A 26,591-nucleotide genomic window follows, 5' to 3' on the forward strand; every position below is an offset into this window, starting at 1 on the left:
AGATGCAGCTTTCTTATCTATGTCGTGATAGAACAGTTGTGAATTGAGTAGAAGAAGGGCCCTGATGTGATACTTATTACATGCAGCCTGTAAGATAGTCAAACATGCAGGCTAGGAAGGAAGATGCAAATATCAATGTATTAGAAAAACACCTAAAGGCGAGTGATATGCTTTCATTCATGCATGGCTAGGAAAAATCGCCATACTGTTGCAAACATTCTTACACCACCAACTGGAAATAAATGATTCTGACATTAAACGTAAAGGTGACAATGCATTTGTATCATCACCTTGAGAAGGATCATCTTGGAATTGAGCCGAGGGCCTCTGCACTCAAAGCCAGAAACACTCCACTAAAATAAGATTCCTGTTGGTGCCAACAATTCTCCATGTTAATGCTTGTTCTAGGTGAGCAGTGAACCGATTGCAGGGCTCTTTTGAAAGCAAGGTCTGAGAACCAACAGATACATCCACACGCCGATTACTTTAGTGTTTTGAGAGAATTCCCTTTCTTGGAACGAGATTGCATGAAATAATCTTCAGGGCTTGGACAATTCCATGGCAAAACGGCACCTATCAACATTGTAGCCAACACACTATAACAACTGTTTCTGCCCGGTTTCGAACCGGGGACCTTTCGCGTGTGAGGCGAACGTGATAACCACTACACTACAGAAACAGATACCTACAGTTGATTTTTCTGTAATGAAACTGCTCCGAACTGGCTATTCCATGGGCCTCTGGCTTTAGATTTCTTTCATGCAACCTGCCCGACATCCCTAGCTGAACGCTCGTACATGCCATGCAAGACCAGATGTTTGGTATTAGCTCAGACTGGGCAGGGCTGAAGCATGAGACTCTAGCAAAGAATTATCCACTACTGCAAAGAAAAAATTGATGTTGGTTTTGAAACGCAAACTTCAAAACAACTTGAAAAGAGTACCAAGAAAAGGGCTCGTCCGGGATTTGAACCCGGGACCTCTCGCACCCAAAGCGAGAATCATACCCCTAGACCAACGAGCCCTCAAAATCCTCTTACCTCTCAAAAGCTAATACCGGCTCTAAGCCCGCAATGAAGATCATGCTGGTATCTTTATGATGCTTGGTCTGTGAATACGCATGAAAGTCAGTCTCAACTAACCCTTTCTCAAACGATAGCACTATCATTTACAAGTGTCTCCTTTTATTCCGTCCCAGCTTTGGACACGTCTTACAGGAAGTCAGCCCTTATTTATATATTTCTTCAGTGGCTGAAGCTTAATGAGAAAGAGTAACAAGTTGTTCATAACAACATAAGAAACACATTGTGCATTTTCTCTTAAATACTCCTTCACTTTGTGCCAAAAGAAATACCAAGGTGAATACCTAGGCCACAGATTCAAGCTAAAGATCTTCCTGCTGAATGCAAGGCGCAATAAAAACTGCATATCGCTGGACTAAAGCATTCCTTGCATAGCCTCTAACATCATAACATAACTGAGCTGCTAGCAGCAAGCTAACCAATACCTTTCTGAAATGAGAATGACATGTGCTTATCTGCTCAATCAGTGCTCAATCAGGCGAGATTTAGAAAAGGTGGAAAGGGTCCAAGTGGATGCCCCTTCCTTTTTAGGGTGGGTCCTGCTGACTATCATAGGATTGCTTGTAAAAGTGGTCAGGGTCAGAGGAAAAGCTGCCAACACTTCTTAGCGTTCTCTATAGATGCAGCCATTTTCTGTGACTGTAATTTCGGCCTTTTCCCAGAAGTCTCTATTCTGCCTATGCAAATTAACAAAAGCAGTGCTTATTCCTCACTTGCTCAAAGGTCCTTCCTGTCCAGAAAGCTCTGATTAAGCATGCTTATTTTCTTTTTCTGGGATATTTTAAATTGTTTCGCTGTCCAGTCTGTGGCAGTAGAAAGCTGCTTATGATGCCAGGTTTTGATGAATCCCCAAGGTACAAGTACAGAGGAATATATCAGTCTCTAGGATATGGAACTTTTAGCTAACACATCACAATATGTGATGCTTGCCAAGAAAACACTACATTCTGGAGCGCTGATGATCAGAACATTCTGCTCCTGAAGGATAGAAAAGACAGCTTGATTGAAATAAAGTCTGTTTATATTGACGCTCTCTCTCTCCCTATATATACATACATGCGTACACACACACACACAGGTATGTCATGCATTTCTTCAGATTTGTTTCAACCATTTACCATTTATTGGAGAATCCCTACTTTTCAAGTGACTGCAAATGAAGTCATCTCTGGCACTTTTTGTGCAAAGTAAGAGACGCACATGACACCTTTTTATAAAAGTCATCGGTTTCTTTGTTACTGTGTACTTTCAAAGCATGGGGCTTTCACACGTCAGGTAAACCTGATTACCACTACACAACAAAAGCAGATGCAGCTTTCTTATCTATGTCGTGATAGAACAGTTGTGAATTGAGTAGAAGAAGGGCCCTGATGTGATACTTATTACATGCAGCCTGTAAGATAGTCAAACATGCAGGCTAGGAAGGAAGATGCAAATATCAATGTATTAGAAAAACACCTAAAGGCGAGTGATATGCTTTCATTCATGCATGGCTAGGAAAAATCGCCATACTGTTGCAAACATTCTTACACCACCAACTGGAAATAAATGATTCTGACATTAAACGTAAAGGTGACAATGCATTTGTATCATCACCTTGAGAAGGATCATCTTGGAATTGAGCCGAGGGCCTCTGCACTCAAAGCCAGAAACACTCCACTAAAATAAGATTCCTGTTGGTGCCAACAATTCTCCATGTTAATGCTTGTTCTAGGTGAGCAGTGAACCGATTGCAGGGCTCTTTTGAAAGCAAGGTCTGAGAACCAACAGATACATCCACACGCCGATTACTTTAGTGTTTTGAGAGAATTCCCTTTCTTGGAACGAGATTGCATGAAATAATCTTCAGGGCTTGGACAATTCCATGGCAAAACGGCACCTATCAACATTGTAGCCAACACAATATAACAACTGTTTCTGCCCGGTTTCGAACCGGGGACCTTTCGCGTGTGAGGCGAACGTGATAACCACTACACTACAGAAACAGATACCTACAGTTGATTTTTCTGTAATGAAACTGCTCCGAACTGGCTATTCCATGGGCCTCTGGCTTTAGATTTCTTTCATGCAACCTGCCCGACATCCCTAGCTGAACGCTCGTACATGCCATGCAAGACCAGATGTTTGGTATTAGCTCAGACTGGGCAGGGCTGAAGCATGAGACTCTAGCAAAGAATTATCCACTACTGCAAAGAAAAAATTGATGTTGGTTTTGAAACGCAAACTTCAAAACAACTTGAAAAGAGTACCAAGAAAAGGGCTCGGCCGGGATTTGAACCCGGGACCTCTCGCACCCAAAGCGAGAATCATACCCCTAGACCAACGAGCCCTCAAAATCCTCTTACCTCTCAAAAGCTAATACCGGCTCTAAGCCCGCAATGAAGATCATGCTGGTATCTTTATGATGCTTGGTCTGTGAATACGCATGAAAGTCAGTCTCAACTTACCCTTTCTCAAACGATAGCACTATCATTTACAAGTGTCTCCTTTTATTCCGTCCCAGCTTTGGACACGTCTTACAGGAAGTCAGCCCTTATTTATATATTTCTTCAGTGGCTGAAGCTTAATGAGAAAGAGTAACAAGTTGTTCATAACAACATAAGAAACACATTGTGCATTTTCTCTTAAATACTCCTTCACTTTGTGCCAAAAGAAATACCAAGGTGAATACCTAGGCCACAGATTCAAGCTAAAGATCTTCCTGCTGAATGCAAGGCGCAATAAAAACTGCATATCGCTGGACTAAAGCATTCCTTGCATAGCCTCTAACATCATAACATAACTGAGCTGCTAGCAGCAAGCTAACCAATACCTTTCTGAAATGAGAATGACATGTGCTTATCTGCTCAATCAGTGCTCAATCAGGCGAGATTTAGAAAAGGTGGAAAGGGTCCAAGTGGATGCCCCTTCCTTTTTAGGGTGGGTCCTGCTGACTATCATAGGATTGCTTGTAAAAGTGGTCAGGGTCAGAGGAAAAGCTGCCAACACTTCTTAGCGTTCTCTATAGATGCAGCCATTTTCTGTGACTGTAATTTCGGCCTTTTCCCAGAAGTCTCTATTCTGCCTATGCAAATTAACAAAAGCAGTGCTTATTCCTCACTTGCTCAAAGGTCCTTCCTGTCCAGAAAGCTCTGATTAAGCATGCTTATTTTCTTTTTCTGGGATATTTTAAATTGTTTCGCTGTCCAGTCTGTGGCAGTAGAAAGCTGCTTATGATGCCAGGTTTTGATGAATCCCCAAGGTACAAGTACAGAGGAATATATCAGTCTCTAGGATATGGAACTTTTAGCTAACACATCACAATATGTGATGCTTGCCAAGAAAACACTACATTCTGGAGCGCTGATGATCAGAACATTCTGCTCCTGAAGGATAGAAAAGACAGCTTGATTGAAATAAAGTCTGTTTATATTGACGCTCTCTCTCTCCCTATATATACATACATGCGTACACACACACATACAGGTATGTCATGCATTTCTTCAGATTTGTTTCAACCATTTACCATTTATTGGAGAATCCCTACTTTTCAAGTGACTGCAAATGAAGTCATCTCTGGCACTTTTTGTGCAAAGTAAGAGACGCACATGACACCTTTTTATAAAAGTCATCGGTTTCTTTGTTACTGTGTACTTTCAAAGCATGGGGCTTTCACACGTCAGGTAAACCTGATTACCACTACACAACAAAAGCAGATGCAGCTTTCTTATCTATGTCGTGATAGAACAGTTGTGAATTGAGTAGAAGAAGGGCCCTGATGTGATACTTATTACATGCAGCCTGTAAGATAGTCAAACATGCAGGCTAGGAAGGAAGATGCAAATATCAATGTATTAGAAAAACACCTAAAGGCGAGTGATATGCTTTCATTCATGCATGGCTAGGAAAAATCGCCATACTGTTGCAAACATTCTTACACCACCAACTGGAAATAAATGATTCTGACATTAAACGTAAAGGTGACAATGCATTTGTATCATCACCTTGAGAAGGATCATCTTGGAATTGAGCCGAGGGCCTCTGCACTCAAAGCCAGAAACACTCCACTAAAATAAGATTCCTGTTGGTGCCAACAATTCTCCATGTTAATGCTTGTTCTAGGTGAGCAGTGAACCGATTGCAGGGCTCTTTTGAAAGCAAGGTCTGAGAACCAACAGATACATCCACACGCCGATTACTTTAGTGTTTTGAGAGAATTCCCTTTCTTGGAACGAGATTGCATGAAATAATCTTCAGGGCTTGGACAATTCCATGGCAAAACGGCACCTATCAACATTGTAGCCAACACAATATAACAACTGTTTCTGCCCGGTTTCGAACCGGGGACCTTTCGCGTGTGAGGCGAACGTGATAACCACTACACTACAGAAACAGATTCCTACAGTTGATTTTTCTGTAATGAAACTGCTCCGAACTGGCTATTCCATGGGCCTCTGGCTTTAGATTTCTTTCATGCAACCTGCCCGACATCCCTAGCTGAACGCTCGTACATGCCATGCAAGACCAGATGTTTGGTATTAGCTCAGACTGGGCAGGGCTGAAGCATAAGACTCTAGCAAAGAATTATCCACTACTGCAAAGAAAAAATTGATGTTGGTTTTGAAACGCAAACTTCAAAACAACTTGAAAAGAGTACCAAGAAAAGGGCTCGTCCGGGATTTGAACCCGGGACCTCTCGCACCCAAAGCGAGAATCATACCCCTAGACCAACGAGCCCTCAAAATCCTCTTACCTCTCAAAAGCTAATACCGGCTCTAAGCCCGCAATGAAGATCATGCTGGTATCTTTATGATGCTTGGTCTGTGAATACGCATGAAAGTCAGTCTCAACTTACCCTTTCTCAAACGATAGCACTATCATTTACAAGTGTCTCCTTTTATTCCGTCCCAGCTTTGGACACGTCTTACAGGAAGTCAGCCCTTATTTATATATTTCTTCAGTGGCTGAAGCTTAATGAGAAAGAGTAACAAGTTGTTCATAACAACATAAGAAACACATTGTGCATTTTCTCTTAAATACTCCTTCACTTTGTGCCAAAAGAAATACCAAGGTGAATACCTAGGCCACAGATTCAAGCTAAAGATCTTCCTGCTGAATGCAAGGCGCAATAAAAACTGCATATCGCTGGACTAAAGCATTCCTTGCATAGCCTCTAACATCATAACATAACTGAGCTGCTAGCAGCAAGCTAACCAATGACTTTCTGAAATGAGAATGACATGTGCTTATCTGCTCAATCAGTGCTCAATCAGGCGAGATTTAGAAAAGGTGGAAAGGGTCCAAGTGGATGCCCCTTCCTTTTTAGGGTGGGTCCTGCTGACTATCATAGGATTGCTTGTAAAAGTGGTCAGGGTCAGAGGAAAAGCTGCCAACACTTCTTAGCGTTCTCTATAGATGCAGCCATTTTCTGTGACTGTAATTTCGGCCTTTTCCCAGAAGTCTCTATTCTGCCTATGCAAATTAACAAAAGCAGTGCTTATTCCTCACTTGCTCAAAGGTCCTTCCTGTCCAGAAAGCTCTGATTAAGCATGCTTATTTTCTTTTTCTGGGATATTTTAAATTGTTTCGCTGTCCAGTCTGTGGCAGTAGAAAGCTGCTTATGATGCCAGGTTTTGATGAATCCCCAAGGTACAAGTACAGAGGAATATATCAGTCTCTAGGATATGGAACTTTTAGCTAACACATCACAATATGTGATGCTTGCCAAGAAAACACTACATTCTGGAGCGCTGATGATCAGAACATTCTGCTCCTGAAGGATAGAAAAGACAGCTTGATTGAAATAAAGTCTGTTTATATTGACGCTCTCTCTCTCCCTATATATACATACATGCGTACACACACACACACAGGTATGTCATGCATTTCTTCAGATTTGTTTCAACCATTTACCATTTATTGGAGAATCCCTACTTTTCAAGTGACTGCAAATGAAGTCATCTCTGGCACTTTTTGTGCAAAGTAAGAGACGCACATGACACCTTTTTATAAAAGTCATCGGTTTCTTTGTTACTGTGTACTTTCAAAGCATGGGGCTTTCACACGTCAGGTAAACCTGATTACCACTACACAACAAAAGCAGATGCAGCTTTCTTATCTATGTCGTGATAGAACAGTTGTGAATTGAGTAGAAGAAGGGCCCTGATGTGATACTTATTACATGCAGCCTGTAAGATAGTCAAACATGCAGGCTAGGAAGGAAGATGCAAATATCAATGTATTAGAAAAACACCTAAAGGCGAGTGATATGCTTTCATTCATGCATGGCTAGGAAAAATCGCCATACTGTTGCAAACATTCTTACACCACCAACTGGAAATAAATGATTCTGACATTAAACGTAAAGGTGACAATGCATTTGTATCATCACCTTGAGAAGGATCATCTTGGAATTGAGCCGAGGGCCTCTGCACTCAAAGCCAGAAACACTCCACTAAAATAAGATTCCTGTTGGTGCCAACAATTCTCCATGTTAATGCTTGTTCTAGGTGAGCAGTGAACCGATTGCAGGGCTCTTTTGAAAGCAAGGTCTGAGAACCAACAGATACATCCACACGCCGATTACTTTAGTGTTTTGAGAGAATTCCCTTTCTTGGAACGAGATTGCATGAAATAATCTTCAGGGCTTGGACAATTCCATGGCAAAACGGCACCTATCAACATTGTAGCCAACACAATATAACAACTGTTTCTGCCCGGTTTCGAACCGGGGACCTTTCGCGTGTGAGGCGAACGTGATAACCACTACACTACAGAAACAGATACCTACAGTTGATTTTTCTGTAATGAAACTGCTCCGAACTGGCTATTCCATGGGCCTCTGGCTTTAGATTTCTTTCATGCAACCTGCCCGACATCCCTAGCTGAACGCTCGTACATGCCATGCAAGACCAGATGTTTGGTATTAGCTCAGACTGGGCAGGGCTGAAGCATGAGACTCTAGCAAAGAATTATCCACTACTGCAAAGAAAAAATTGATGTTGGTTTTGAAACGCAAACTTCAAAACAACTTGAAAAGAGTACCAAGAAAAGGGCTCGTCCGGGATTTGAACCCGGGACCTCTCGCACCCAAAGCGAGAATCATACCCCTAGACCAACGAGCCCTCAAAATCCTCTTACCTCTCAAAAGCTAATACCGGCTCTAAGCCCGCAATGAAGATCATGCTGGTATCTTTATGATGCTTGGTCTGTGAATACGCATGAAAGTCAGTCTCAACTTACCCTTTCTCAAACGATAGCACTATCATTTACAAGTGTCTCCTTTTATTCCGTCCCAGCTTTGGACACGTCTTACAGGAAGTCAGCCCTTATTTATATATTTCTTCAGTGGCTGAAGCTTAATGAGAAAGAGTAACAAGTTGTTCATAACAACATAAGAAACACATTGTGCATTTTCTCTTAAATACTCCTTCACTTTGTGCCAAAAGAAATACCAAGGTGAATACCTAGGCCACAGATTCAAGCTAAAGATCTTCCTGCTGAATGCAAGGCGCAATAAAAACTGCATATCGCTGGACTAAAGCATTCCTTGCATAGCCTCTAACATCATAACATAACTGAGCTGCTAGCAGCAAGCTAACCAATACCTTTCTGAAATGAGAATGACATGTGCTTATCTGCTCAATCAGTGCTCAATCAGGCGAGATTTAGAAAAGGTGGAAAGGGTCCAAGTGGATGCCCCTTCCTTTTTAGGGTGGGTCCTGCTGACTATCATAGGATTGCTTGTAAAAGTGGTCAGGGTCAGAGGAAAAGCTGCCAACACTTCTTAGCGTTCTCTATAGATGCAGCCATTTTCTGTGACTGTAATTTCGGCCTTTTCCCAGAAGTCTCTATTCTGCCTATGCAAATTAACAAAAGCAGTGCTTATTCCTCACTTGCTCAAAGGTCCTTCCTGTCCAGAAAGCTCTGATTAAGCATGCTTATTTTCTTTTTCTGGGATATTTTAAATTGTTTCGCTGTCCAGTCTGTGGCAGTAGAAAGCTGCTTATGATGCCAGGTTTTGATGAATCCCCAAGGTACAAGTACAGAGGAATATATCAGTCTCTAGGATATGGAACTTTTAGCTAACACATCACAATATGTGATGCTTGCCAAGAAAACACTACATTCTGGAGCGCTGATGATCAGAACATTCTGCTCCTGAAGGATAGAAAAGACAGCTTGATTGAAATAAAGTCTGTTTATATTGACGCTCTCTCTCTCCCTATATATACATACATGCGTACACACACACACACAGGTATGTCATGCATTTCTTCAGATTTGTTTCAACCATTTACCATTTATTGGAGAATCCCTACTTTTCAAGTGACTGCAAATGAAGTCATCTCTGGCACTTTTTGTGCAAAGTAAGAGACGCACATGACACCTTTTTATAAAAGTCATCGGTTTCTTTGTTACTGTGTACTTTCAAAGCATGGGGCTTTCACACGTCAGGTAAACCTGATTACCACTACACAACAAAAGCAGATGCAGCTTTCTTATCTATGTCGTGATAGAACAGTTGTGAATTGAGTAGAAGAAGGGCCCTGATGTGATACTTATTACATGCAGCCTGTAAGATAGTCAAACATGCAGGCTAGGAAGGAAGATGCAAATATCAATGTATTAGAAAAACACCTAAAGGCGAGTGATATGCTTTCATTCATGCATGGCTAGGAAAAATCGCCATACTGTTGCAAACATTCTTACACCACCAACTGGAAATAAATGATTCTGACATTAAACGTAAAGGTGACAATGCATTTGTATCATCACCTTGAGAAGGATCATCTTGGAATTGAGCCGAGGGCCTCTGCACTCAAAGCCAGAAACACTCCACTAAAATAAGATTCCTGTTGGTGCCAACAATTCTCCATGTTAATGCTTGTTCTAGGTGAGCAGTGAACCGATTGCAGGGCTCTTTTGAAAGCAAGGTCTGAGAACCAACAGATACATCCACACGCCGATTACTTTAGTGTTTTGAGAGAATTCCCTTTCTTGGAACGAGATTGCATGAAATAATCTTCAGGGCTTGGACAATTCCATGGCAAAACGGCACCTATCAACATTGTAGCCAACACAATATAACAACTGTTTCTGCCCGGTTTCGAACCGGGGACCTTTCGCGTGTGAGGCGAACGTGATAACCACTACACTACAGAAACAGATACCTACAGTTGATTTTTCTGTAATGAAACTGCTCCGAACTGGCTATTCCATGGGCCTCTGGCTTTAGATTTCTTTCATGCAACCTGCCCGACATCCCTAGCTGAACGCTCGTACATGCCATGCAAGACCAGATGTTTGGTATTAGCTCAGACTGGGCAGGGCTGAAGCATGAGACTCTAGCAAAGAATTATCCACTACTGCAAAGAAAAAATTGATGTTGGTTTTGAAACGCAAACTTCAAAACAACTTGAAAAGAGTACCAAGAAAAGGGCTCGTCCGGGATTTGAACCCGGGACCTCTCGCACCCAAAGCGAGAATCATACCCCTAGACCAACGAGCCCTCAAAATCCTCTTACCTCTCAAAAGCTAATACCGGCTCTAAGCCCGCAATGAAGATCATGCTGGTATCTTTATGATGCTTGGTCTGTGAATACGCATGAAAGTCAGTCTCAACTTACCCTTTCTCAAACGATAGCACTATCATTTACAAGTGTCTCCTTTTATTCCGTCCCAGCTTTGGACACGTCTTACAGGAAGTCAGCCCTTATTTATATATTTCTTCAGTGGCTGAAGCTTAATGAGAAAGAGTAACAAGTTGTTCATAACAACATAAGAAACACATTGTGCATTTTCTCTTAAATACTCCTTAACTTTGTGCCAAAAGAAATACCAAGGTGAATACCTAGGCCACAGATTCAAGCTAAAGATCTTCCTGCTGAATGCAAGGCGCAATAAAAACTGCATATCGCTGGACTAAAGCATTCCTTGCATAGCCTCTAACATCATAACATAACTGAGCTGCTAGCAGCAAGCTAACCAATACCTTTCTGAAATGAGAATGACATGTGCTTATCTGCTCAATCAGTGCTCAATCAGGCTCGATCAGGCGAGATTTAGAAAAGGTGGAAAGGGTCCAAGTGGATGCCCCTTCCTTTTTAGGGTGGGTCCTGCTGACTATCATAGGATTGCTTGTAAAAGTGGCCAGGGTCAGAGGAAAAGCTGCCAACACTTCTTAGCGTTCTCTATAGATGCAGCCATTTTCTGTGACTGTAATTTCGGCCTTTTCCCAGAAGTCTCTATTCTGCCTATGCAAATTAACAAAAGCAGTGCTTATTCCTCACTTGCTCAAATGTCCTTCCTGTCCAGAAAGCTCTGATTAAGCATGCTTATTTTCTTTTTCTGGGATATTTTAAATTGTTTCGCTGTCCAGTCTGTGGCAGTAGAAAGCTGCTTATGATGCCCGGTTTTGATGAATCCCCAAGGTACAAGTACAGAGGAATATATCAGTCTCTAGGATATGGAACTTTTAGCTAACACATCACAATATGTGATGCTTGCCAAGAAAACACTACATTCTGGAGCGCTGATGATCAGAACATTCTGCTCCTGAAGGATAGAAAAGACAGCTTGATTGAAATAAAGTCTGTTTATATTGACGCTCTCTCTCTCCCTATATATACATACATGCATACACACACACACACAGGTATGTCATGCATTTCTTCAGATTTGTTTCAACCATTTACCATTTATTGGAGAATCCCTACTTTTCAAGTGACTGCAAATGAAGTCATCTCTGGCACTTTTTGTGCAAAGTAAGAGACACACATGACACCTTATTATAAAAGTCATCGGTTTCTTTGTTACTGTGTACTTTCAAAGCATGGGGCTTTCACACGTCAGGTAAACCTGATTACCACTACACAACAAAAGCAGATGCAGCTTTCTTATCTATGTCGTGATAGAACAGTTGTGAATTGAGTAGAAGAAGGGCCCTGATGTGATACTTATTACATGCAGCCTGTAAGATAGTCAAACATGCAGGCTAGGAAGGAAGATGCAAATATCAATGTATTAGAAAAACACCTAAAGGCGAGTGATATGCTTTCATTCATGCATGGCTAGGAAAAATCGCCATACTGTTGCAAACATTCTTACACCACCAACTGGAAATAAATGATTCTGACATTAAACGTAAAGGTGACAATGCATTTGTATCATCACCTTGAGAAGGATCATCTTGGAATTGAGCCGAGGGCCTCTGCACTCAAAGCCAGAAACACTCCACTAAAATAAGATTCCTGTTGGTGCCAACAATTCTCCATGTTAATGCTTGTTCTAGGTGAGCAGTGAACCGATTGCAGGGCTCTTTTGAAAGCAAGGTCTGAGAACCAACAGATACCTCCACACGCCGATTACTTTAGTGTTTTGAGAGAATTCCCTTTCTTGGAACGAGATTGCATGAAATAATCTTCAGGGCTTGGACAATTCCATGGCAAAACGGCACCTATCAACATTGTAGCCAACACAATATAACAACTGTTTCTGCCCGGTTTCGAACCGGGGACCTTTCGCGTGTGAGGCGAACTTGATAACCACTACACTACAGAAACAGATACCTACAGTTGATTTTTCTGTAATGAAACTGCTCCGAACTGGCTATTCCATGGGCCTCTGGCTTTAGATTTCTTTCATGCAACCTGCCCGACATCCCTAGCTGAACGCTCGTACATGCCATGCAAGACCAGATGTTTGGTATTAGCTCAGACTGGGCAGGGCTGAAGCATGAGACTCTAGCAATGAATTATCCACTACTGCAAAGAAAAAATTGATGTTGGTTTTGAAACGCAAACTTCAAAACAACTTGAAAAGAGTACCAAGAAAAGGGCTCGTCCGGGATTTGAACCCGGGACCTCTCGCACCCAAAGCGAGAATCATACCCCTAGACCAACGAGCCCTCAAAATCCTCTTACCTCTCAAAAGCTAATACCGGCTCTAAGCCCGCAATGAAGATCATGCTGGTATCTTTATGATGCTTGGTCTGTGAATACGCATGAAAGTCAGTCTCAACTTACCCTTTCTCAAACGATAGCACTATCATTTACAAGTGTCTCCTTTTATTCCGTCCCAGCTTTGGACACGTCTTACAGGAAGTCAGCCCTTATTTATATATTTCTGCAGTGGCTGAAGCTTAATGAGAAAGAGTAACAAGTTGTTCATAACAACATAAGAAACACATTGTGCATTTTCTCTCAAATACTCCTTCACTTTGTGCCAAAAGAAATACCAAGGTGAATACCTAGGCCACAGATTCAAGCTAAAGATCTTCCTGGTGAAGGCAAGGCGCAATAAAAACTGCATATCGCTGGACTAAAGCATTCCTTGCATAGCCTCTAACATCATAACATAACTGAGCTGCTAGCAGCAAGCTAACCAATACCTTTCTGAAATGAGAATGACATGTGCTTATCTGCTCAATCAGTGCTCAATCAGGCGAGATTTAGAAAAGGTGGAAAGGGTCCAAGTGGATGCCCCTTCCTTTTTAGGGTGGGTCCTGCTGACTATCATAGGATTGCTTGTAAAAGTGGTCAGGGTCAGAGGAAAAGCTGCCAACACTTCTTAGCGTTCTCTATAGATGCAGCCATTTTCTGTGACTGTAATTTCAGCCTTTTCCCAGAAGTCTCTATTCTGCCTATGCAAATTAACAAAAGCAGTGCTTATTCCTCACTTGCTCAAAGGTCCTTCCTGTCCAGAAAGCTCTGATTAAGCATGCTTATTTTCTTTTTCTGGGATATTTTAAATTGTTTCGCTGTCCAGTCTGTGGCAGTAGAAAGCTGCTTATGATGCCAGGTTTTGATGAATCCCCAAGGTACAAGTACAGAGGAATATATCAGTCTCTAGGATATGGAACTTTTAGCTAACACATCACAATATGTGATGCTTGCCAAGAAAACACTACATTCTGGAGCGCTGATGATCAGAACATTCTGCTCCTGAAGGATAGAAAAGACAGCTTGATTGAAATAAAGTCTGTTTATATTGACGCTCTCTCTCTCCCTATATATACATACATGCGTACACACACACACACAGGTATGTCATGCATTTCTTCAGATTTGTTTCAACCATTTACCATTTATTGGAGAATCCCTACTTTTCAAGTGACTGCAAATGAAGTCATCTCTGGCACTTTTTGTGCAAAGTAAGAGACGCACATGACACCTTTTTATAAAAGTCATCGGTTTCTTTGTTACTGTGTACTTTCAAAGCATGGGGCTTTCACACGTCAGGTAAACCTGATTACCACTACACAACAAAAGCAGATGCAGCTTTCTTATCTATGTCGTGATAGAACAGTTGTGAATTGAGTAGAAGAAGGGCCCTGATGTGATACTTATTACATGCAGCCTGTAAGATAGTCAAACATGCAGGCTAGGAAGGAAGATGCAAATATCAATGTATTAGAAAAACACCTAAAGGCGAGTGATATGCTTTCATTCATGCATGGCTAGGAAAAATCGCCATACTGTTGCAAACATTCTTACACCACCAACTGGAAATAAATGATTCTGACATTAAACGTAAAGGTGACAATGCATTTGTATCATCACCTTGAGAAGGATCATCTTGGAATTGAGCCGAGGGCCTCTGCACTCAAAGCCAGAAACACTCCACTAAAATAAGATTCCTGTTGGTGCCAACAATTCTCCATGTTAATGCTTGTTCTAGGTGAGCAGTGAACCGATTGCAGGGCTCTTTTGAAAGCAAGGTCTGAGAACCAACAGATACATCCACACGCCGATTACTTTAGAGTTTTGAGAGAATTCCCTTTCTTGGAACGAGATTGCATGAAATAATCTTCAGGGCTTGGACAATTCCATGGCAAAACGGCACCTATCAACATTGTAGCCAACACAATATAACAACTGTTTCTGCCCGGTTTCGAACCGGGGACCTTTCGCGTGTGAGGCGAACGTGATAACCACTACACTACAGAAACAGATACCTACAGTTGATTTTTCTGTAATGAAACTGCTCCGAACTGGCTATTCCATGGGCCTCTGGCTTTAGATTTCTTTCATGCAACCTGCCCGACATCCCTAGCTGAACGCTCGTACATGCCATGCAAGACCAGATGTTTGGTATTAGCTCAGACTGGGCAGGGCTGAAGCATGAGACTCTAGCAAAGAATTATCCACTACTGCAAAGAAAAAATTGATGTTGGTTTTGAAACGCAAACTTCAAAACAACTTGAAAAGAGTACCAAGAAAAGGGCTCGTCCGGGATTTGAACCCGGGACCTCTCGCACCCAAAGCGAGAATCATACCCCTAGACCAACGAGCCCTCAAAATCCTCTTACCTCTCAAAAGCTAATACCGGCTCTAAGCCCGCAATGAAGATCATGCTGGTATCTTTATGATGCTTGGTCTGTGAATACGCATGAAAGTCAGTCTCAACTTACCCTTTCTCAAACGATAGCACTATCATTTACAAGTGTCTCCTTTTATTCCGTCCCAGCTTTGGACACGTCTTACAGGAAGTCAGCCCTTATTTATATATTTCTTCAGTGGCTGAAGCTTAATGAGAAAGAGTAACAAGTTGTTCATAACAACATAAGAAACACATTGTGCATTTTCTCTTAAATACTCCTTCACTTTGTGCCAAAAGAAATACCAAGGTGAATACCTAGGCCACAGATTCAAGCTAAAGATCTTCCTGCTGAATGCAAGGCGCAATAAAAACTGCATATCGCTGGACTAAAGCATTCCTTGCATAGCCTCTAACATCATAACATAACTGAGCTGCTAGCAGCAAGCTAACCAATACCTTTCTGAAATGAGAATGACATGTGCTTATCTGCTCAATCAGTGCTCGATCAGGCGAGATTTAGAAAAGGTGGAAAGGGTCCAAGTGGATGCCCCTTCCTTTTTAGGGTGGGTCCTGCTGACTATCATAGGATTGCTTGTAAAAGTGGCCAGGGTCAGAGGAAAAGCTGCCAACACTTCTTAGCGTTCTCTATAGATGCAGCCATTTTCTGTGACTGTAATTTCGGCCTTTTCCCAGAAGTCTCTATTCTGCCTATGCAAATTAACAAAAGCAGTGCTTATTCCTCACTTGCTCAAATGTCCTTCCTGTCCAGAAAGCTCTGATTAAGCATGCTTATTTTCTTTTTCTGGGATATTTTAAATTGTTTCGCTGTCCAGTCTGTGGCAGTAGAAAGCTGCTTATGATGCCCGGTTTTGATGAATCCCCAAGGTACAAGTACAGAGGAATATATCAGTCTCTAGGATATGGAACTTTTAGCTAACACATCACAATATGTGATGCTTGCCAAGAAAACACTACATTCTGGAGCGCTGATGATCAGAACATTCTGCTCCTGAAGGATAGAAAAGACAGCTTGATTGAAATAAAGTCTGTTTATATTGACGCTCTCTCTCTCCCTATATATACATACATGCATACACACACACACACAGGTATGTCATGCATTTCTTCAGATTTGTTTCAACCATTTACCATTTATTGGAGAATCCCTACTTTTCAAGTGACTGCAAATGAAGTCATCTCTGGCACTTTTTGTGCAAAGTAAGAGACACACATGACACCTTATTATAAAAGTCATCGGTTTCTTTGTTACTGTGTACTTTCAAAGCATGGGGCTTTCACACGTCAGGTAAACCTGATTACCACTACACAACAAAAGCAGATGCAGCTTTCTTATCTATGTCGTGATAGAACAGTTGTGAATTGAGTAGAAGAAGGGCCCTGATGTGATACTTATTACATGCAGCCTGTAAGATAGTCAAACATGCAGGCTAGGAAGGAAGATGCAAATATCAATGTATTAGAAAAACACCTAAAGGCGAGTGATATGCTTTCATTCATGCATGGCTAGGAAAAATCGCCATACTGTTGCAAACATTCTTACACCACCAACTGGAAATAAATGATTCTGACATTAAACGTAAAGGTGACAATGCATTTGTATCATCACCTTGAGAAGGATCATCTTGGAATTGAGCCGAGGGCCTCTGCACTCAAAGCCAGAAACACTCCACTAAAATAAGATTCCTGTTGGTGCCAACAATTCTCCATGTTAATGCTTGTTCTAGGTGAGCAGTGAACCGATTGCAGGGCTCTTTTGAAAGCAAGGTCTGAGAACCAACAGATACATCCACACGCCGATTACTTTAGTGTTTTGAGAGAATTCCCTTTCTTGGAACGAGATTGCATGAAATAATCTTCAGGGCTTGGACAATTCCATGGCAAAACGGCACCTATCAACATTGTAGCCAACACAATATAACAACTGTTTCTGCCCGGTTTCGAACCGGGGACCTTTCGCGTGTGAGGCGAACTTGATAACCACTACACTACAGAAACAGATACCTACAGTTGATTTTTCTGTAATGAAACTGCTCCGAACTGGCTATTCCATGGGCCTCTGGCTTTAGATTTCTTTCATGCAACCTGCCCGACATCCCTAGCTGAACGCTCGTACATGCCATGCAAGACCAGATGTTTGGTATTAGCTCAGACTGGGCAGGGCTGAAGCATGAGACTCTAGCAAAGAATTATCCACTACTGCAAAGAAAAAATTGATGTTGGTTTTGAAACGCAAACTTCAAAACAACTTGAAAAGAGTACCAAGAAAAGGGCTCGTCCGGGATTTGAACCCGGGACCTCTCGCACCCAAAGCGAGAATCATACCCCTAGACCAACGAGCCCTCAAAATCCTCTTACCTCTCAAAAGCTAATACCGGCTCTAAGCCCGCAATGAAGATCATGCTGGTATCTTTATGATGCTTGGTCTGTGAATACGCATGAAAGTCAGTCTCAACTTACCCTTTCTCAAACGATAGCACTATCATTTACAAGTGTCTCCTTTTATTCCGTCCCAGCTTTGGACACGTCTTACAGGAAGTCAGCCCTTATTTATATATTTCTGCAGTGGCTGAAGCTTAATGAGAAAGAGTAACAAGTTGTTCATAACAACATAAGAAACACATTGTGCATTTTCTCTCAAATACTCCTTCACTTTGTGCCAAAAGAAATACCAAGGTGAATACCTAGGCCACAGATTCAAGCTAAAGATCTTCCTGGTGAAGGCAAGGCGCAATAAAAACTGCATATCGCTGGACTAAAGCATTCCTTGCATAGCCTCTAACATCATAACATAACTGAGCTGCTAGCAGCAAGCTAACCAATACCTTTCTGAAATGAGAATGACATGTGCTTATCTGCTCAATCAGTGCTCAATCAGGCGAGATTTAGAAAAGGTGGAAAGGGTCCAAGTGGATGCCCCTTCCTTTTTAGGGTGGGTCCTGCTGACTATCATAGGATTGCTTGTAAAAGTGGTCAGGGTCAGAGGAAAAGCTGCCAACACTTCTTAGCGTTCTCTATAGATGCAGCCATTTTCTGTGACTGTAATTTCAGCCTTTTCCCAGAAGTCTCTATTCTGCCTATGCAAATTAACAAAAGCAGTGCTTATTCCTCACTTGCTCAAAGGTCCTTCCTGTCCAGAAAGCTCTGATTAAGCATGCTTATTTTCTTTTTCTGGGATATTTTAAATTGTTTCGCTGTCCAGTCTGTGGCAGTAGAAAGCTGCTTATGATGCCAGGTTTTGATGAATCCCCAAGGTACAAGTACAGAGGAATATATCAGTCTCTAGGATATGGAACTTTTAGCTAACACATCACAATATGTGATGCTTGCCAAGAAAACACTACATTCTGGAGCGCTGATGATCAGAACATTCTGCTCCTGAAGGATAGAAAAGACAGCTTGATTGAAATAAAGTCTGTTTATATTGACGCTCTCTCTCTCCCTATATATACATACATGCGTACACACACACACACAGGTATGTCATGCATTTCTTCAGATTTGTTTCAACCATTTACCATTTATTGGAGAATCCCTACTTTTCAAGTGACTGCAAATGAAGTCATCTCTGGCACTTTTTGTGCAAAGTAAGAGACGCACATGACACCTTTTTATAAAAGTCATCGGTTTCTTTGTTACTGTGTACTTTCAAAGCATGGGGCTTTCACACGTCAGGTAAACCTGATTACCACTACACAACAAAAGCAGATGCAGCTTTCTTATCTATGTCGTGATAGAACAGTTGTGAATTGAGTAGAAGAAGGGCCCTGATGTGATACTTATTACATGCAGCCTGTAAGATAGTCAAACATGCAGGCTAGGAAGGAAGATGCAAATATCAATGTATTAGAAAAACACCTAAAGGCGAGTGATATGCTTTCATTCATGCATGGCTAGGAAAAATCGCCATACTGTTGCAAACATTCTTACACCACCAACTGGAAATAAATGATTCTGACATTAAACGTAAAGGTGACAATGCATTTGTATCATCACCTTGAGAAGGATCATCTTGGAATTGAGCCGAGGGCCTCTGCACTCAAAGCCAGAAACACTCCACTAAAATAAGATTCCTGTTGGTGCCAACAATTCTCCATGTTAATGCTTGTTCTAGGTGAGCAGTGAACCGATTGCAGGGCTCTTTTGAAAGCAAGGTCTGAGAACCAACAGATACATCCACACGCCGATTACTTTAGAGTTTTGAGAGAATTCCCTTTCTTGGAACGAGATTGCATGAAATAATCTTCAGGGCTTGGACAATTCCATGGCAAAACGGCACCTATCAACATTGTAGCCAACACAATATAACAACTGTTTCTGCCCGGTTTCGAACCGGGGACCTTTCGCGTGTGAGGCGAACGTGATAACCACTACACTACAGAAACAGATACCTACAGTTGATTTTTCTGTAATGAAACTGCTCCGAACTGGCTATTCCATGGGCCTCTGGCTTTAGATTTCTTTCATGCAACCTGCCCGACATCCCTAGCTGAACGCTCGTACATGCCATGCAAGACCAGATGTTTGGTATTAGCTCAGACTGGGCAGGGCTGAAGCATGAGACTCTAGCAAAGAATTATCCACTACTGCAAAGAAAAAATTGATGTTGGTTTTGAAACGCAAACTTCAAAACAACTTGAAAAGAGTACCAAGAAAAGGGCTCGTCCGGGATTTGAACCCGGGACCTCTCGCACCCAAAGCGAGAATCATACCCCTAGACCAACGAGCCCTCAAAATCCTCTTACCTCTCAAAAGCTAATACCGGCTCTAAGCCCGCAATGAAGATCATGCTGGTATCTTTATGATGCTTGGTCTGTGAATACGCATGAAAGTCAGTCTCAACTTACCCTTTCTCAAACGATAGCACTATCATTTACAAGTGTCTCCTTTTATTCCGTCCCAGCTTTGGACACGTCTTACAGGAAGTCAGCCCTTATTTATATATTTCTTCAGTGGCTGAAGCTTAATGAGAAAGAGTAACAAGTTGTTCATAACAACATAAGAAACACATTGTGCATTTTCTCTTAAATACTCCTTCACTTTGTGCCAAAAGAAATACCAAGGTGAATACCTAGGCCACAGATTCAAGCTAAAGATCTTCCTGCTGAATGCAAGGCGCAATAAAAACTGCATATCGCTGGACTAAAGCATTCCTTGCATAGCCTCTAACATCATAACATAACTGAGCTGCTAGCAGCAAGCTAACCAATACCTTTCTGAAATGAGAATGACATGTGCTTATCTGCTCAATCAGTGCTCGATCAGGCGAGATTTAGAAAAGGTGGAAAGGGTCCAAGTGGATGCCCCTTCCTTTTTAGGGTGGGTCCTGCTGACTATCATAGGATTGCTTGTAAAAGTGGCCAGGGTCAGAGGAAAAGCTGCCAACACTTCTTAGCGTTCTCTATAGATGCAGCCATTTTCTGTGACTGTAATTTCGGCCTTTTCCCAGAAGTCTCTATTCTGCCTATGCAAATTAACAAAAGCAGTGCTTATTCCTCACTTGCTCAAATGTCCTTCCTGTCCAGAAAGCTCTGATTAAGCATGCTTATTTTCTTTTTCTGGGATATTTTAAATTGTTTCGCTGTCCAGTCTGTGGCAGTAGAAAGCTGCTTATGATGCCCGGTTTTGATGAATCCCCAAGGTACAAGTACAGAGGAATATATCAGTCTCTAGGATATGGAACTTTTAGCTAACACATCACAATATGTGATGCTTGCCAAGAAAACACTACATTCTGGAGCGCTGATGATCAGAACATTCTGCTCCTGAAGGATAGAAAAGACAGCTTGATTGAAATAAAGTCTGTTTATATTGACGCTCTCTCTCTCCCTATATATACATACATGCATACACACACACACAGGTATGTCATGCATTTCTTCAGATTTGTTTCAACCATTTACCATTTATTGGAGAATCCCTACTTTTCAAGTGACTGCAAATGAAGTCATCTCTGGCACTTTTTGTGCAAAGTAAGAGACACACATGACACCTTATTATAAAAGTCATCGGTTTCTTTGTTACTGTGTACTTTCAAAGCATGGGGCTTTCACACGTCAGGTAAACCTGATTACCACTACACAACAAAAGCAGATGCAGCTTTCTTATCTATGTCGTGATAGAACAGTTGTGAATTGAGTAGAAGAAGGGCCCTGATGTGATACTTATTACATGCAGCCTGTAAGATAGTCAAACATGCAGGCTAGGAAGGAAGATGCAAATATCAATGTATTAGAAAAACACCTAAAGGCGAGTGATATGCTTTCATTCATGCATGGCTAGGAAAAATCGCCATACTGTTGCAAACATTCTTACACCACCAACTGGAAATAAATGATTCTGACATTAAACGTAAAGGTGACAATGCATTTGTATCATCACCTTGAGAAGGATCATCTTGGAATTGAGCCGAGGGCCTCTGCACTCAAAGCCAGAAACACTCCACTAAAATAAGATTCCTGTTGGTGCCAACAATTCTCCATGTTAATGCTTGTTCTAGGTGAGCAGTGAACCGATTGCAGGGCTCTTTTGAAAGCAAGGTCTGAGAACCAACAGATACATCCACACGCCGATTACTTTAGTGTTTTGAGAGAATTCCCTTTCTTGGAACGAGATTGCATGAAATAATCTTCAGGGCTTGGACAATTCCATGGCAAAACGGCACCTATCAACATTGTAGCCAACACAATATAACAACTGTTTCTGCCCGGTTTCGAACCGGGGACCTTTCGCGTGTGAGGCGAACTTGATAACCACTACACTACAGAAACAGATACCTACAGTTGATTTTTCTGTAATGAAACTGCTCCGAACTGGCTATTCCATGGGCCTCTGGCTTTAGATTTCTTTCATGCAACCTGCCCGACATCCCTAGCTGAACGCTCGTACATGCCATGCAAGACCAGATGTTTGGTATTAGCTCAGACTGGGCAGGGCTGAAGCATGAGACTCTAGCAAAGAATTATCCACTACTGCAAAGAAAAAATTGATGTTGGTTTTGAAACGCAAACTTCAAAACAACTTGAAAAGAGTACCAAGAAAAGGGCTCGTCCGGGATTTGAACCCGGGACCTCTCGCACCCAAAGCGAGAATCATACCCCTAGACCAACGAGCCCTCAAAATCCTCTTACCTCTCAAAAGCTAATACCGGCTCTAAGCCCGCAATGAAGATCATGCTGGTATCTTTATGATGCTTGGTCTGTGAATACGCATGAAAGTCAGTCTCAACTTACCCTTTCTCAAACGATAGCACTATCATTTACAAGTGTCTCCTTTTATTCCGTCCCAGCTTTGGACACGTCTTACAGGAAGTCAGCCCTTATTTATATATTTCTGCAGTGGCTGAAGCTTAATGAGAAAGAGTAACAAGTTGTTCATAACAACATAAGAAACACATTGTGCATTTTCTCTCAAATACTCCTTCACTTTGTGCCAAAAGAAATACCAAGGTGAATACCTAGGCCACAGATTCAAGCTAAAGATCTTCCTGGTGAAGGCAAGGCGCAATAAAAACTGCATATCGCTGGACTAAAGCATTCCTTGCATAGCCTCTAACATCATAACATAACTGAGCTGCTAGCAGCAAGCTAACCAATACCTTTCTGAAATGAGAATGACATGTGCTTATCTGCTCAATCAGTGCTCAATCAGGCTCGATCAGGCGAGATTTAGAAAAGGTGGAAAGGGTCCAAGTGGATGCCCCTTCCTTTTTAGGGTGGGTCCTGCTGACTATCATAGGATTGCTTGTAAAAGTGGCCAGGGTCAGAGGAAAAGCTGCCAACACTTCTTAGCGTTCTCTATAGATGCAGCCATTTTCTGTGACTGTAATTTCGGCCTTTTCCCAGAAGTCTCTATTCTGCCTATGCAAATTAACAAAAGCAGTGCTTATTCCTCACTTGCTCAAATGTCCTTCCTGTCCAGAAAGCTCTGATTAAGCATGCTTATTTTCTTTTTCTGGGATATTTTAAATTGTTTCGCTGTCCAGTCTGTGGCAGTAGAAAGCTGCTTATGATGCCAGGTTTTGATGAATCCCCAAGGTACAAGTACAGAGGAATATATCAGTCTCTAGGATATGGAACTTTTAGCTAACACATCACAATATGTGATGCTTGCCAAGAAAACACTACATTCTGGAGCGCTGATGATCAGAACATTCTGCTCCTGAAGGATAGAAAAGACAGCTTGATTGAAATAAAGTCTGTTTATATTGACGCTCTCTCTCTCCCTATATATACATACATGCATACACACACACACACAGGTATGTCATGCATTTCTTCAGATTTGTTTCAACCATTTACCATTTATTGGAGAATCCCTACTTTTCAAGTGACTGCAAATGAAGTCATCTCTGGCACTTTTTGTGCAAAGTAAGAGACACACATGACACCTTATTATAAAGGTCATCGGTTTCTTTGTTACTGTGTACTTTCAAAGCATGGGGCTTTCACACGTCAGGTAAACCTGATTACCACTACACAACAAAAGCAGATGCAGCTTTCTTATCTATGTCGTGATAGAACAGTTGTGAATTGAGTAGAAGAAGGGCCCTGATGTGATACTTATTACATGCAGCCTGTAAGATAGTCAAACATGCAGGCTAGGAAGGAAGATGCAAATATCAATGTACTAGAAAAACACCTAAAGGCGAGTGATATGCTTTCATTCATGCATGGCTAGGAAAAATCGCCATACTGTTGCAAACATTCTTACACCACCAACTGGAAATAAATGATTCTGACATTAAACGTAAAGGTGACAATGCATTTGTATCATCACCTTGAGAAGGATCATCTTGGAATTGAGCCGAGGGCCTCTGCACTCAAAGCCAGAAACACTCCACTAAAATAAGATTCCTGTTGGTGCCAACAATTCTCCATGTTAATGCTTGTTCTAGGTGAGCAGTGAACCGATTGCAGGGCTCTTTTGAAAGCAAGGTCTGAGAACCAACAGATACATCCACACGCCGATTACTTTAGTGTTTTGAGAGAATTCCCTTTCTTGGAACGAGATTGCATGAAATAATCTTCAGGGCTTGGACAATTCCATGGCAAAACGGCACCTATCAACATTGTAGCCAACACAATATAACAACTGTTTCTGCCCGGTTTCGAACCGGGGACCTTTCGCGTGTGAGGCGAACTTGATAACCACTACACTACAGAAACAGATACCTACAGTTGATTTTTCTGTAATGAAACTGCTCCGAACTGGCTATTCCATGGGCCTCTGGCTTTAGATTTCTTTCATGCAACCTGCCCGACATCCCTAGCTGAACGCTCGTACATGCCATGCAAGACCAGATGTTTGGTATTAGCTCAGACTGGGCAGGGCTGAAGCATGAGACTCTAGCAAAGAATTATCCACTACTGCAAAGAAAAAACTGATGTTGGTTTTGAAACGCAAACTTCAAAACAACTTGAAAAGAGTACCAAGAAAAGGGCTCGTCCGGGATTTGAACCCGGGACCTCTCGCACCCAAAGCGAGAATCATACCCCTAGACCAACGAGCCCTCAAAATCCTCTTACCTCTCAAAAGCTAATACCGGCTCTAAGCCCGCAATGAAGATCATGCTGGTATCTTTATGATGCTTGGTCTGTGAAAACGCATGAAAGTCAGTCTCAACTTACCCTTTCTCAAACGATAGCACTATCATTTACAAGTGTCTCCTTTTATTCCGTCCCAGCTTTGGACACGTCTTACAGGAAGTCAGCCCTTATTTATATATTTCTGCAGTGGCTGAAGCTTAATGAGAAAGAGTAACAAGTTGTTCATAACAACATAAGAAACACATTGTGCATTTTCTCTCAAATACTCCTTCACTTTGTGCCAAAAGAAATACCAAGGTGAATACCTAGGCCACAGATTCAAGCTAAAGATCTTCCTGCTGAATGCAAGGCGCAATAAAAACTGCATATCGCTGGACTAAAGCATTCCTTGCATAGCCTCTAACATCATAACATAACTGAGCTGCTAGCAGCAAGCTAACCAATACCTTTCTGAAATGAGAATGACATGTGCTTATCTGCTCAATCAGTGCTCAATCAGGCGAGATTTAGAAAAGGTGGAAAGGGTCCAAGTGGATGCCCCTTCCTTTTTAGGGTGGGTCCTGCTGACTATCATAGGATTGCTTGTAAAAGTGGTCAGGGTCAGAGGAAAAGCTGCCAACACTTCTTAGCGTTCTCTATAGATGCAGCCATTTTCTGTGACTGTAATTTCGGCCTTTTCCCAGAAGTCTCTATTCTGCCTATGCAAATTAACAAAAGCAGTGCTTATTCCTCACTTGCTCAAAGGTCCTTCCTGTCCAGAAAGCTCTGATTAAGCATGCTTATTTTCTTTTTCTGGGATATTTTAAATTGTTTCGCTGTCCAGTCTGTGGCAGTAGAAAGCTGCTTATGATGCCAGGTTTTGATGAATCCCCAAGGTACAAGTACAGAGGAATATATCAGTCTCTAGGATATGGAACTTTTAGCTAACACATCACAATATGTGATGCTTGCCAAGAAAACACTACATTCTGGAGCGCTGATGATCAGAACATTCTGCTCCTGAAGGATAGAAAAGACAGCTTGATTGAAATAAAGTCTGTTTATATTGACGCTCTCTCTCTCCCTATATATACATACATGCGTACACACACACACACAGGTATGTCATGCATTTCTTCAGATTTGTTTCAACCATTTACCATTTATTGGAGAATCCCTACTTTTCAAGTGACTGCAAATGAAGTCATCTCTGGCACTTTTTGTGCAAAGTAAGAGACGCACATGACACCTTTTTATAAAAGTCATCGGTTTCTTTGTTACTGTGTACTTTCAAAGCATGGGGCTTTCACACGTCAGGTAAACCTGATTACCACTACACAACAAAAGCAGATGCAGCTTTCTTATCTATGTCGTGATAGAACAGCTGTGAATTGAGTAGAAGAAGGGCCCTGATGTGATACTTATTACATGCAGCCTGTAAGATAGTCAAACATGCAGGCTAGGAAGGAAGATGCAAATATCAATGTATTAGAAAAACACCTAAAGGCGAGTGATATGCTTTCATTCATGCATGGCTAGGAAAAATCGCCATACTGTTGCAAACATTCTTACACCACCAACTGGAAATAAATGATTCTGACATTAAACGTAAAGGTGACAATGCATTTGTATCATCACCTTGAGAAGGATCATCTTGGAATTGA

The 26,591-nt window shown here is 41.7% G+C and overlaps 17 non-coding genes across 17 annotated transcripts; all 17 read right to left on the reverse strand.

The window, feature by feature from the left end:
- Positions 1–606: 606 nt before the first annotated feature.
- TRNAV-CAC (transfer RNA valine (anticodon CAC)) lies at positions 607–679 on the reverse strand. Its single transcript has one exon. It is a non-coding gene; the product is annotated as a tRNA-Val (tRNA).
- A 272-nt stretch (positions 680–951) lies between these two features.
- On the reverse strand, positions 952–1,023 carry TRNAP-UGG (transfer RNA proline (anticodon UGG)). Its single transcript has one exon. It is a non-coding gene; the product is annotated as a tRNA-Pro (tRNA).
- A 1,970-nt stretch (positions 1,024–2,993) lies between these two features.
- Positions 2,994–3,066, reverse strand: TRNAV-CAC (transfer RNA valine (anticodon CAC)). The gene has a single exon. It is a non-coding gene; the product is annotated as a tRNA-Val (tRNA).
- A 2,314-nt stretch (positions 3,067–5,380) lies between these two features.
- TRNAV-CAC (transfer RNA valine (anticodon CAC)) lies at positions 5,381–5,453 on the reverse strand. Its single transcript has one exon. It is a non-coding gene; the product is annotated as a tRNA-Val (tRNA).
- A 272-nt stretch (positions 5,454–5,725) lies between these two features.
- On the reverse strand, positions 5,726–5,797 carry TRNAP-UGG (transfer RNA proline (anticodon UGG)). Its single transcript has one exon. It is a non-coding gene; the product is annotated as a tRNA-Pro (tRNA).
- A 1,970-nt stretch (positions 5,798–7,767) lies between these two features.
- Positions 7,768–7,840, reverse strand: TRNAV-CAC (transfer RNA valine (anticodon CAC)). Its single transcript has one exon. It is a non-coding gene; the product is annotated as a tRNA-Val (tRNA).
- A 272-nt stretch (positions 7,841–8,112) lies between these two features.
- On the reverse strand, positions 8,113–8,184 carry TRNAP-UGG (transfer RNA proline (anticodon UGG)). Its single transcript has one exon. It is a non-coding gene; the product is annotated as a tRNA-Pro (tRNA).
- Positions 8,185–10,154: 1,970 nt separating this feature from the next.
- TRNAV-CAC (transfer RNA valine (anticodon CAC)) lies at positions 10,155–10,227 on the reverse strand. The gene has a single exon. It is a non-coding gene; the product is annotated as a tRNA-Val (tRNA).
- A 272-nt stretch (positions 10,228–10,499) lies between these two features.
- TRNAP-UGG (transfer RNA proline (anticodon UGG)) lies at positions 10,500–10,571 on the reverse strand. The gene has a single exon. It is a non-coding gene; the product is annotated as a tRNA-Pro (tRNA).
- A 2,325-nt stretch (positions 10,572–12,896) lies between these two features.
- On the reverse strand, positions 12,897–12,968 carry TRNAP-UGG (transfer RNA proline (anticodon UGG)). The gene has a single exon. It is a non-coding gene; the product is annotated as a tRNA-Pro (tRNA).
- Positions 12,969–14,938: 1,970 nt separating this feature from the next.
- TRNAV-CAC (transfer RNA valine (anticodon CAC)) lies at positions 14,939–15,011 on the reverse strand. The gene has a single exon. It is a non-coding gene; the product is annotated as a tRNA-Val (tRNA).
- A 272-nt stretch (positions 15,012–15,283) lies between these two features.
- TRNAP-UGG (transfer RNA proline (anticodon UGG)) lies at positions 15,284–15,355 on the reverse strand. Its single transcript has one exon. It is a non-coding gene; the product is annotated as a tRNA-Pro (tRNA).
- A 2,315-nt stretch (positions 15,356–17,670) lies between these two features.
- Positions 17,671–17,742, reverse strand: TRNAP-UGG (transfer RNA proline (anticodon UGG)). The gene has a single exon. It is a non-coding gene; the product is annotated as a tRNA-Pro (tRNA).
- Positions 17,743–19,712: 1,970 nt separating this feature from the next.
- On the reverse strand, positions 19,713–19,785 carry TRNAV-CAC (transfer RNA valine (anticodon CAC)). The gene has a single exon. It is a non-coding gene; the product is annotated as a tRNA-Val (tRNA).
- A 272-nt stretch (positions 19,786–20,057) lies between these two features.
- On the reverse strand, positions 20,058–20,129 carry TRNAP-UGG (transfer RNA proline (anticodon UGG)). The gene has a single exon. It is a non-coding gene; the product is annotated as a tRNA-Pro (tRNA).
- Positions 20,130–22,442: 2,313 nt separating this feature from the next.
- On the reverse strand, positions 22,443–22,514 carry TRNAP-UGG (transfer RNA proline (anticodon UGG)). The gene has a single exon. It is a non-coding gene; the product is annotated as a tRNA-Pro (tRNA).
- Positions 22,515–24,839: 2,325 nt separating this feature from the next.
- Positions 24,840–24,911, reverse strand: TRNAP-UGG (transfer RNA proline (anticodon UGG)). Its single transcript has one exon. It is a non-coding gene; the product is annotated as a tRNA-Pro (tRNA).
- Between the last annotated feature and the right edge of the window lie 1,680 nt (positions 24,912–26,591).

This window comes from Triturus cristatus, chromosome 8, assembly GCF_964204655.1.
Source record: "Triturus cristatus chromosome 8, aTriCri1.1, whole genome shotgun sequence".
Classification (NCBI taxonomy): domain Eukaryota; kingdom Metazoa; phylum Chordata; class Amphibia; order Caudata; family Salamandridae; genus Triturus; species Triturus cristatus.